The 12,475-nt window shown below is 42.3% G+C and overlaps 1 protein-coding gene and 1 pseudogene across 6 annotated transcripts in view; one reads left to right on the plus strand and one right to left on the minus strand.

Moving 5' to 3' along the window:
- The window catches only part of FAM219A (family with sequence similarity 219 member A), a 49,367-nt gene that overhangs the window by 15,725 nt on the left and 21,167 nt on the right, over positions 1 to 12,475 (plus strand). The gene's annotated exons all lie outside the window — the stretch shown is intronic.
- Positions 2,206 to 4,004, minus strand: LOC135322324 (tigger transposable element-derived protein 1-like; annotated as a pseudogene).

The raw sequence follows: 12,475 nt of genomic DNA on the forward strand, positions 1-12,475 counted from the left end.
CATGTCTTCCATGGGCCCTTTGTAGCCTCCAGGGCCTAATGCTGTGTCCTGTTTTAAAGCGCTAAAGGGCTGGCTGTTGAAATGGCCTGATGGGCAGAGTTCTGGGGAGTAAGTACAGCCTGATTAAGATCGTAGGAAAGTTCATTGAGAGGCAGAGAGTTTGTCTCTTTGTGATTTAGTCACTAAAGATAGAGCTCAGGAAATTGGCTTCAGTGCTTTCCTGAGAAATGCAGACTCAGTAAGCGAGCAATATCTCTTGCTGTTGATTAGAAAAGCTCAAGTAAGTCAGTATCCGAAGCTCCTTTTGGTGGCTCAGGAAATTGGGAGTGATGAAAAATAATTTAGACTGGATGGAAACAAAGTAAATGAGGAGAGAGTACTATAAAACAAAAAGGAACTACCATTTGCTCTATGTGTCAGGCACGCTGCAAAGCATTTTACAAACATTATTTCATTGATTTCTAACACTGGCCCTAGAAAGGAAAGGGATATTAAGAAAGGTAACTTGCCAGAGGTCATGCAATCAGCTGGCCTTAGAATCATGTAATCTGGATCTTCTGACTTCAAAACCTGAGTATCCCCCACACCCCTTTGGTGAGAATATACACTGTCACATTCCTCTCTGGAAGGAAAACTGGTAGCATAATGTATGCATGCCCGCTGACCCCCTCAGCAGTTCTACTTCTAGGAATATATGAAAAAATGGTCAGACAAATTTATGACTTTCTCCCCAAGATATTATAATTGTTATAAATAAATATATATACTATTATAACATTACAGTAGTTATAATAGTTGCAGCATTATAATAGAAAAAAAGAAAGCGAACAATATAAATCTCCCATCAGTGGGGACTGATTAAATAAATCATGATACATCCATCCCACAGCACATATGCAAGCAGCCTTTTAAAAGGAGACAGTAAGATCTAATATGGATTGGCATGGAAAGATGTTCAAGATATATGTATTTTTGGTAAAATGCATAAAACATAAAAATTAACATTTTTTCACATGCATTTGAAATATAGATAATCTGATTCATCTATGTTTAAATTTATATGTATAATTATACATTTTGAAAGTCTAAAAATACACAATAAACTGGTAACAGTTCTGACTTACTGGAGAACTTTCACATTCTTCTATGTATTTGAATTTGTTATGACAAACCAATATTAGTTTTTCTCTAATTATTTTTCCTCCGTTTTAGGAAACAAATGTCAAAAATCATTTTCTTTCTACTATATCATGCCTACCCAGGAGATAAAGCTCTTGCCTCATAACTCCCATATTTCTCAATCAAGTGCACACACCAACAAATTAGTGAGATGAATTGGCTATGGAAATGCTGCCAGATACCTGTATGCCACTCGTCTGGCCAAGCTTGTCTCTGCTAGGCACCTCCAGCTTTGGTCACACTTTTCGGGCAGTGAAAATACTCTGTATGATACCAGTTCTTTTCACTTCCTTCTCAAGTTCTGCAGAACCCTGAGGATTCTGGGAGGAAGGGCATTTCTTTGGGAACAGAAAGCCATCCACATTGATCAGATGCATTCCTGTCTCTTATCTCCTGATTAGAGATCTCCTGCAGTCTCACCTTCACCATAAAAGAGAAGCACGGGGACAAAATTATTTTCACGTTCCCCAAGGTAAAGCCATGGTCAGCCTTCTGAGTGGTTCTCTTTTGCTTCTGACCTTCCTCCCATTAGTGTCGCGGTTTTCAGTATGGATTTTTTGTGGTAAAGGGGTCAGGAAACTTGGGACCAAGCCCTGGCTAAGGGACTTCAGGGAAGCTACTTGGCTTTACAGGGTGTCAGCTGTTTTCTCTATCAAATTGGAATAGTAGATGCTGGATTTTGGGGGCAGTGAAGATACTCTGTCTGATACCATAGGGATAGATACATGTCATTTTACATTTGTTCAAGCCCAAATAATGTACAACACCAAGAATGAACTGTACTGTAAACTATGGACTTTGGGTGATTACGATGTGTCAAAGTAGATTCGTCAGTTGTAACAAATGTACAGACATACCTCGGAGATATTGTGGGTTCAGTTTCAAACCACTGTAATAAAGCAAATATCACAATAAAGTGAGTTACACAAACTTTTTGGTTTCCCAGTGCATATTAGAGTTATATTACATTATGCTGTAGTCTATTAAGTGTGCAATAGCATGTCTAAAAAATGTGCATATCTTAATTTAAAAATACTTTATTGCTAAAAAATGGTAGCCACCATCTGAGCCTTCAGCGAGTCAATCTTTTTTGCTGTTGGAGGATCTTGCCTTGGTGTTGATGGCTACTGACTGATCAGGGTGGTGGTCGCTGAAGGTTGGGATGACTGTGGAAGTTTCTTAAAATAAGACAACAATGAAATTTGCTGCATTAATGGACTCTTCCTTTCACAGTTTCTCTGTAGCATGCAATGCTGTTTGATAGCATTTTACCCACTGTATAACTTCATTCAAAATTGGAGTCAATCTTCTCAAACCCTACTGCTGCTTTATCAACTAAGTTCATGTAATATTCTAAGTCCTTTGTTGCCGTATCAGCAATCTTCAAAGCATCTTCACCAGGAATAGATTCCATCTCAAGAAACCACTTTCTTTGCTCATCCATAAGAAGCAACTCCTCATCTGTTAAAGCTTTATCATGAGATTGCAGCAATTCAGTCACATCTTCAAGTCCCACTTGTAATTCTATTTCTCTTGCTATTTTCACCACATCTGCAGTTACTTTCTCCACTGAAGTCTTTAACCCCTCAGAGTTGTCCATGAAGGTTGGAATCAACTTCTTCCAAACTCCTGTTAATGTTGATACTTTGACCTCTTCCCATGAATCACAAATATTCTTAATGGCGTTTTAAATGGTGAATCCTTTCCAGAAAGTTTTCAATTTATTCTGCCCAGGTCCATCAGAGGAATCACTCTCTATGGCAGCTGTAGCCTCACAAACTGTATTTCTTAAATAATGAGACTTGAAAGTCAAAATTACTCCTTGATCTATGGACTGCAGAATGAATGTTGTGTTAGCAGGCATGAAAACAACACTAAAATTTTGTTCTGCATCTCCGTTAGAGCTCTTGGGTGATCAGGTGCACTGTCAGTGAGCAGTAGAATTTTGAAAAAAATCTTTTTTTCTGAGTAGTAGATCTTAACAGTGGGCTTAAAATATTCAGTAAACTATGTTGTCAACAAATGTGCTGGCATCCAGGCTTTCTTGTTCCATTTATAGATCACAGGTAGAGTAGGTTTAACATAAGTCTTAAGGGCCCCAGGATTTTTAGAATGGTGAATGAGCACTGGCTTCAACTTAGAGTCACCAACTGCATTAGCCCCTAACAAGAGAGTCAGCTTGTCCTATGAAGCTTTAAAGCCAAGCATTGACTTCTCCTCACTAGCTATGAAAGTCCTAGTTGGCATCTACTTCCAATATAAGGTTGTTTTATCTACATGGAAAATCTGTTGTTTAGTGTAGCCCCCTTCATTAATTATCTTAGCTGGGTCTTCTGGATGACTTGCTGCAGGCTCTACACCAGCATTTGCCGCTTCACCTTGCACTTTTATGTTCTGGAGATGGCTTCTTTCCTTAAACCTTATGATCCAACCTCTGCTAGCTTCAAACATTTCTTCTGCAGCTTCCTCACCTCTCTCAGCCTTCACTGAATTGAATAGAGTGTTAGGGCCTTGCTCTGGATCAGGCTTTGGCTTAAGGGAATGTTGTGGTTGGTTTAATTTTCTATCCAGACCAGTAAAACTACCTCATATCATCAGTAATGCTGTTTCACATTCTTACCGTTCCTGTGTTCACTGGAGTAGCACTTTTAATTTCCTTCAAGAACTTTTCCTTTGCATTCACAACTTGGCGAACTCTTTGAGGCAAGAGGCCTATCTTTTAGCCTATCTCAACATGCCTTCCTCACTAAGCTTAATCTTTCTAGCTTTTCATTTAAACTGAGAGACGTGTGACTCTTCCTTTTACTGAAATACGTACAGGCCATTGTAGGATTATTAATCAGTGTAATTTCAGAATTTTTGTATCTTAAGGAATAGGTAGAGGAGAGAGAGAGACAGGGGAATGGCCAGTCTGTGGAACAGTCAGAAGACACAGAACGTTTATAGATTAAGTTCATCGTCTTATATGGGTGTAGTTTGTGGTGCCCCAAAACAATTACAATAATAGCATCAAAGATCACTGATCACAGATCACCATAATAAATATAATAAAAATGAAAATGTTTGAAATATTGTGAGAATTACCAAAATATGACAGAGACGTGAAGTGGTCAAATGCTGTTGGAAAAATGGTTCCAATAGATTCGCTTGATGCAAGGTTGCCACAAACCAATTTGTAAAAAATGCAATATCTGCAAAGCATAATTAAGTGAAGCACAATAAAAGAGGTAAGCCTGTACCACGCTGGTGGGGATGTTGATAAAGCAAGAGGCTGGCTGTGCATATGAGGGAGCAGGGGGTATATGGGACATCTGTATACCTTCCCCTCAGTCTTGCTGTGAACCTAAAACTGCTCTTTAAAATTCTTAATAATAATAACAATAATAACAAGGTGGTGCTTTTATCTCTTGGGATTGTCAGAGACAAAAGAGACTATATTAAGAAAAAAGCTTTGAAAATGTAAGAGCAATACAAACATAAAGATCTGTATTTTTCTGAATTTAACCTTTTCTGATTTGTATTATAAACTCTTAAGTCAAGAAGCATGTGTCTTAATCTGTTTGCTATGATGTAACAATTTAACGGGTAGATAGGAGAGATACTGAACAATCTGGAAAGACCATGTCATTCTTAACCAACCTGAGGAAGCCAGAGGGCAGAGGAGAGTAGAAACTCATTTTCTATTTTAACTGCTTCTGTATTGTTTCAATTTTCCCCATTGAACATGTATTACTTTTGTAAGATAAAGAAATCAATACAAAAATTTTTAATGGCTTAAAATGATATACTAGTTAGAACTAGAGACAGAAACTGGAAGTCATCAGCATACAGGGCTGACAGCTGGAGCAAAGAGAACAAAGGATTTGGAAAGATGAGCAATTGGAAAAGCAGCCAGATTGGCAAAATGTTGTTAAAACTATTGAATGTCAGGTCAAGGAGTTTTTAAGTGGTGGGAGCCATTAAAGGGTCTTGAACAAGGGCATACTGTAATCAGAGCAGTGTTTAATTCCCAGAAGAGTAATGTAATGCATAGGATGAGTTGGAGGAAGAAGACACAAGTTGGAGTGATGAGTGGGTCACCACTGCAGTGGGCCTGGAATAAGCTGTTAAAGACCTGAAGCAAGACATTGGCTGAGAGAATTTTTTTAAACATTTTTTTTTATTGAGTTATATTCATTTTACAATGTTGTGTCAAATTCCAGAGAATTTTTATTAAAAAAAAGATGAATGTTAGTTATTTTGAAGACAGTGTTACCATAGGTTCATAATTAGCTTGCTTGAAGAATAAAGGGAAAAGAAGTGGGTCAAAATGACCCCAGAGGCAGGTCAAAAAGAGACAGGAACCAACTTGAAAGAGCTCCCAGTGGCCAAAACTGGAACAGTTTGAACAAAAGCATAAATAACTATTGCACTGGATTATAACTCCCCAAAGAAAATAAATAGACATTAATCCATTCAGATAAAAGTAAATTATTGAATAAATAAATAAACTGGGGAGAAGGGACAAATCTTCCTTTCAGAAGAATGCCAATATTTTATGTTTTTAGAAGTTTATAAAATTTATTTTGAAGTTTACATTTATTTATAGAAAGAATGAGGGGCATTTTAAAATTGCCATTAGAACATCATAGTAATAATTGCCAGTGGAAAGATTCACTGATTGCTAAAACTGATAGATAAAACTTTAAGGAGAAACAAGATATTTGCATGGCCTATCAGAATCTCTCCCAAAATATGTATTATTTGTTGTAGTAGTTTTAACATATATTCACAAATTCTTTGATCCTCCTCCTTCCAGGAAGTGGAACTTAATTCCACACTCCCCTTGAGTGTGACCTGTACTTAATGACTTGCTTCTGACTGACAGAATACAGTCAGAATAGGAGAAAAATAATAACTTTATAGTGGAGAAACCTGGCAAACATCACCCTAAGTGATTAAAGTTATCACCAGCAGTAAGTCATGTACCTCCTTGACTGTGATGAGGATGCATCACCTATGTGATATTCTTCCTGGAAAACCCCATAACCTCAGTCTGATCATGGGAAAACACTAGGCAAATCCAATCTGAAGGAACATTTTAGAACATATCTGACCAGTACTGCTCAAAAGTCAAGGTCTTGAAAGTCAAGAAATGACTGAGAAACTCAGGCGACCATGAAGACATGTCAGTGAAATGCAATATAGATCCTGGAACAGGAAAAGGGATATTGATGGAAAAACTGGAGAAATTTGCATAGAGTCTGTACTTCAGTGAAGAGTATTGATTTCATCAACATATCATGGCTTTGTGAGATGCTAACGTTAGGAGGAGTTGGGTGAAGGGCATCCAAGGACTCTCTGTAGTGTCTTCATAACTCTTCTATAAACAAGTTATTTCAAAATAAAAAGTTTTTAAATGACCCCCCCCTTTTTTTTAGTTTATTTAACTGAGAAAGTGATTGTGTCATTAACAAAATGAGGATAATTAACAGGAAGAACTAGGCTGGGGGGGAGGTTTGACATCAGTGGAAATAATAGGCAGTTGGAAATGTGAGTCTGGAACTTAAGAAAGTGGTCAGAGATAGAGACATAGATTTGGGAGTAAAAACCCAGAGATATTAATTGAAATAATAAGTTTATGTTATTTATATTTCCACATGCCAGAAGAGACCATGTGGCAAGAGAGCCAGTGACCTTATGGAGAAGGGTACTTATGTCTAGAGCATGAGAAGAGGAACCATGGGGAGGGTGGTCAAAACAGATAAGGACAGAATGTTTTCATAAAAGCCAAGAGAAAATAGAATTTCTATAAAGACCTGGTCAGCACTGTCCAATGATACTGAAAGGTGAAGGAAGATCACCTGAGAAAAGACCATTGGATTTTGACGAGGAGCTCAGGGCTGACCTCAAAGAGAACAGTGATAGAAGAGCAGGTATGGTGAGGTGGGGGCAGTTGATACAGGAATCAAATGGCCAGGACTCAGTGAGGAAGCAGGCTTGCACAACCGAGGTTAACGGACTTATGTGGGTGCCAAGAGGAAGGAGCCCCTGGAGGAGAGTGGGACACTCCAGGGCAGAGAGGCAGAAAGTGCTGGCCAGAGCTAGTGGGCCACAGGGCTGGGGCCCAAAGCTCAAGAAGAGGAGAGGACCTTGACCAGAAGAAAGCCCCTGCCATCTCCTGGCTGCAGAACTCAGGCTGAAAGCTAGAAGCCCTGGATCAAGGACTGCTTTTTACCTTCTTGAGCTAGAAGACCATTCTCTTTCCCAAATCCCAGCTTATCCCCACAGGGGCCTAGAAAATCAGGCCAGTCAGGAAATGAAGTAAAGTGAACTTATTCATCCTCTGTTCAGCTTTTATCTGAGATGGGGAATAATCCGTGTTTTTAAATTAGGCACTAAATAGTATTACAGATTGATTTCTGTGAGGGTGTATGTATGTGTAATAATAGCTATCCTTCATTTACTGCTTACCATGTGTCAGGGGCTGTGCTAAGCACTTTGTATACATTAGCCCATTTAATCCTCCCAACAGCCCTGTGAGATGGGTACTATTATTTTCCCCATGTTAAAGATGAAAAACAGACCCAGAGATATTAGAAATTTGATCAAGACCACACAGGTAAGTAAATGGCAGAGGTAGAACTTACTGATGCTGTTCACCATTGCACTTTACTGCCTCTTACCAACACTCATATGCGTGTGCACACGTGCACAACATTCACAAGGAACCAGGCTATGTACCAGGAGATTAACAAGGATATACCTCTGGATGGTAGAATAAAGGATGGTGATTTTTTTCTTCTTTTCTGCTTGTCTGAAGTTTTTGCAATGACCATGAATTCTGTTTGAATTCAGAAAAAAATAGTTTATTTTTTAAATTTAAGTTTTGGTGCTCTTTGCCAAATTTCTGTAATATCCATGCTGGGAACAAAGCAGGTGCATTCTACTCAAGTGCAGACAGAGGAGACTCTCTCTTTTCTGCAGCACACAGGCTCTGCAGTAACAGTATGGAGAATCTGGCATTTGTGTATGTGTGTGCATGTGTGAGCACATGTGTGCAGTGGCCACTGAGCTGAAGGGAAGAGCTGCTGAGCTGTCTGAGGATGTGTCACATGGAGAACTCTCTTCCTTCCCTATGGCCACCTTGTCCCTGAGCCAGGCTCATTTATTCTTGAGCTTCCACAGGAACTGGGAGATATTTTTTCACACACATCGATATCCTCAAACTCACCCCTTGTTGAAAAGCTGGCCAGGGAGTCAGGCTGCTGGCCTGAAGCCCAGGCTGCAGCCGTCAAGAGTGATTAGAGTCATGCTGATACTACTTCAGGCCATGCGGGCCATGGGTCCAAGCAGGTAGTTGGTATCAGGAATGAGCAGAGAGCAGCCAGCAGCATTTAAGGTCTGCATTAGCTGACAAGCAGGGCCCTTGTCTAAAGTCACCGAGGTCTTCAGGTGGAGGCAGTTCAGAACCCTGGATAGCTCCTAGAGAAGCCCAGTCTGCCAGGTCCAAAAAGCCTAGGTACCTGAGTCCTTAAGGCTTATAAGCCTGCGTATCTGATTTTGAATAGCCTTCCTGCACACGTCTCTAGCTGTGAAAGGAGCCTGGCCTCTTCTCTTTCCACAATTAGTCCTATGGATCCAGGGACTCCCCTTTATCCCCTCCAGCTCCTGCCCCACCTCTGTCCTCATACACATCTAATCTGACTGAGCTCTTTTTTGAGGGCACCATCTTTAAGGCAAGCATGTCATCTCCTGAGCTGTCCCAGCTCAGGATCTGTCACCCTGATGCCACAAGGCTGTAGGATCCTGGGTAAGAGGGCTAAGGTTGTAAGAGTGTAGTGGAACAAGAAATGTTAAAACAGCCTTTGTCTCTAATACCCCTGTGTTCCCCTCTGCAATCTGGCAGGGGGGATATGAGGGAGAGGAAACTGAGGGGAAGCACTGAGCAGGTTTCAAGGCCTGAAGCTAGAATCTTTCATGAGCCATTACTGTACCGTTACCTGGCAGTGGGAGTACACTTGCTTGAAAGACATCTTTTTTAGGAGTAGGGCATTGGCATAAGGTGGAGTGGGGTAGGGAATTGGTACGGTGTGAGGGCAGGTGTAGCAAATAGAAGCAGAAATGAAACAGCCTGTCACCCTTGATCCTAGACAGGCACTTGGCCTCTGGGCAGAGGGGAGTTAAATTAGCACATAGCGGGGTTTCCTTCCCTGTTCCCCAAATCATCTAGAGGAGGGGTGTGTGTGAGGAGTCTAGAAGGGCAGAGGAATCATAATCATCTACTAGCGACTGGATTTTCTAGTTAAAACTTCCTCCTCTACCTCCAGGCCTGTTTCATGACTAAATGAATCAGAGCCAGCAAATGAGGTTACTATGCACTTTGATTGCCTGCGCTGGTGAGTGACGAGGGAAGGCCTGCATTGAGCCTGAGGGAAAACACTCAGGATCCAATCCCTTCCAACCAGCCCTGCTCTGGGCCTTGTGCAAGGCTCTCCCCCATTGCTTCCTTCACCTCTCTTAGGCTCCTGGGTCCCTTATTGAAGGCAGTGTCTGAGCCCAAAGGCCATTACATGCCTTATCTTCAGAGAACTTGCTGGTCAAAGAAATGGGTGCTCTAGCAATAGTGAAACCACTGGAGAACAGCTGCAGGCTCCCTCTCTCAGCACCAGCCATTCACAATGGGACAGGGAAGGGCAGGGAGGAGAAAAGAACATTTGGCATTCGCTGAGGTATGAGTGGACCTCGCAGTTTGGGCTAGAAGGACTAGGGCTGCCCTCCCTCACCTGAAGAGGTGTAGCTGGCTACCCTCCTGGAGATGGGAGCATTAACAATGTCGTAACTAGTTTATGGATGAAAAGATGCTTAGAGGATCTGGATACAGAATGTCCCTCAGCCTGGCCCCTCTCCTGCCCCTGAAAACAGTGTATTCCAGCTTCTAGGAGAGGCCCTTAAGCACAGGCTTTTGACATACAAGGAAGCCTGGAGAAGAAATGAGAACAGATGAGGACTCTGCCAGAGCCCAAGAGAGTTGTTTGTGTTGGTTTTTGTTCAAGTAGAACAGGCCTAACCTCAGCCAGAGCTTGCTTTTGGCTGTTCCCTCAGGGGCAAAGGTGCCCCCATGTTTGCCTTCCTCACAGCGGATGCTCTGTAGTCATTGTTTTACTTAGGAGCAGTGATTATGTGACCACAAACCTTACTAAATTGAATACAATCCTGAGCGTTCAGAAGAAGAAACAGTTCAGGACTCAGGGGAGGGAGCAGCTGGCTGGAAAGAAGGGCCCATGAATTCTAATCCCAGGGCTGCCATCTGGCATTGACCTGGGACAACTCATTTACTCTGTGCCCTGGAGGCTCCTAGAATCTCAGGGCCTGAATAAAAACAGACAAGGGAGCTCAGAGAGTGAAACGACCTGTCTAGACTCAAAGTCAGTGCAACTCATAGGCAAAACTGGAATCCACAGGCCAGCCAGAGGTTGTGCTTACTGTTAAGGGAGATTTCTTGTGTTTTTCTTTTCCATCTCCTTGCCCTTATGTCTGAACTCCCAAGAGCTCCCCTGCCTTGGGTGGTTCACTGACTGGTAAACATGGCTGCAAGCCCCAGGTTGTCAGAAAGCACTCTGGACAGAGGGACAGAGCAGCCCCACCCCTAGCTCCCTCCAAAGGGTTTCCTGATGGTTTGGATTCCGAGCTGGCTGCCCACTCCTCTGACACTTGACAGTAGAATTGGGCCTTACTCATTTGGTGGTGGGAGTGTTTATCTGCAGGCAAAATCTGAGCCTGGCCCTTGAGTCACAAAGAAAGCTGTGTCTGCTCAGCCAGTAGCAATCAGTCCCCACGAGAAGCGGACTTGGAATTGAATTACTGCTTTGGCCATGGACCTTAAGTAGGTTTTTAACTAGGCCAAGCCTTCAGGTGAGCAAATGAGTGAGGATTTGGGGGATTCCTACTTTGGCTGCTTTCCAAAATAACTTCCTAGAGGGTAATCTTTCATCCCCTGGCCAGAGGCTTACATAGGTGAAGTGGCCCTACAAAGAGCACACAGTGCGACATCTGTCTGGGACGCTGGTAGACAAGGTCCTGGCACAGCCTGGCAGGCCAGCAGAGTTCTGCCACCTTTCTGTTACAGAAATATCTTTGCTGTGGCTTCAAACCAAGTAAAAGCAACCTGTTTGTTATTAGAATCTGGCTGTTCATTCTCTGTGCTAGGCACTGGGAGTACACAGTGGAGGCAGGCATGGTCCTTGCTTTGGTGAACATTTATTAAATAAATCATACAAATAATCATTAAAGTAAAATTTGATAAATGCCTGGAAAAAAAGTATGGAGGGAGGGGTTATGAGGTATGTTGTAGAGGGACCTAACCTAACCTGGTATTCATGGGAAGCTACTTTCAAAGGGTAATGTGTCAGCTGAGCCATAAAGGACAGGATCTAGCCAGAAGAGGAGCATGAGATGGGGATGATCTTGATGCTCCACAAGGAGCAAAGAAGACCAGGGATGCTGGGGGAAGAGTGCATGAGGTGAGGTTGGGGAAATGGAAGGGAAGGCAAGTGACTGCTTCTTTGCCACCATTCTCAGCCTGGTCTGAATAACTCCATTCAAAAAAAAAGGGCTAGCTGAGACCCACCCAAACTGCCATGGCATGCCCTCAGGGAGGCTGGTGCCTGTTTCATCTCCCTAGGTCAGGGGACTCTCACGAGAGTGCTCAGGAGAGGCACTTCTAGCCCCAGCCTGGGGTCCACACAAATAGGGAGGTCCTTACAGCTCAGAGGAAGGAGAGAGGAGGCAGGAAAGACTAGGCACTTACTTTCCCTACAAATCCTCTCTGTGTGTTTTTCCATTGTTTTGAACTATTTATTAATACATGACAGAAGCCATTTCCCTATTTAGATGGTTCTGCTGGGAATTCCACACCATCACCCCCTCCTGAGGTAGATAAAAAACATCAGCTTTCAAGATTTTATACTTGGATTTCAGAAACTAAATTACATTACTACGTCCGGTGAGATGGCGCCACTGCCTGTTCCTATCTGCGTGCTCCAGGCACTACGAGGCCGATAACATCAGTGTGTCGAAGCAGCTCGATTCAGACAATCTGCAGCTGGCTGGAACTGGGCCAGAGGTGGGGTGGGTGGCAAAATTCTCTCAGAATCCAGAGCAGCCCAGGGTTGACTGTAGGCTGGGGTCCAGGATTTTGGAGTTCTTTCCATAGACCATCAGTTCTCCTATTTAGAGAGAGAGCTTGTCTTAGTCCCACCTGGATGTAACAGGGAGTTGAAAACTACTCTCTTAAATGTTGCAATAGGGTAAAATC

The sequence above is a fragment of the Camelus dromedarius genome, chromosome 10 (genome assembly GCF_036321535.1).
Source record: "Camelus dromedarius isolate mCamDro1 chromosome 10, mCamDro1.pat, whole genome shotgun sequence".
Taxonomy (NCBI): domain Eukaryota; kingdom Metazoa; phylum Chordata; class Mammalia; order Artiodactyla; family Camelidae; genus Camelus; species Camelus dromedarius.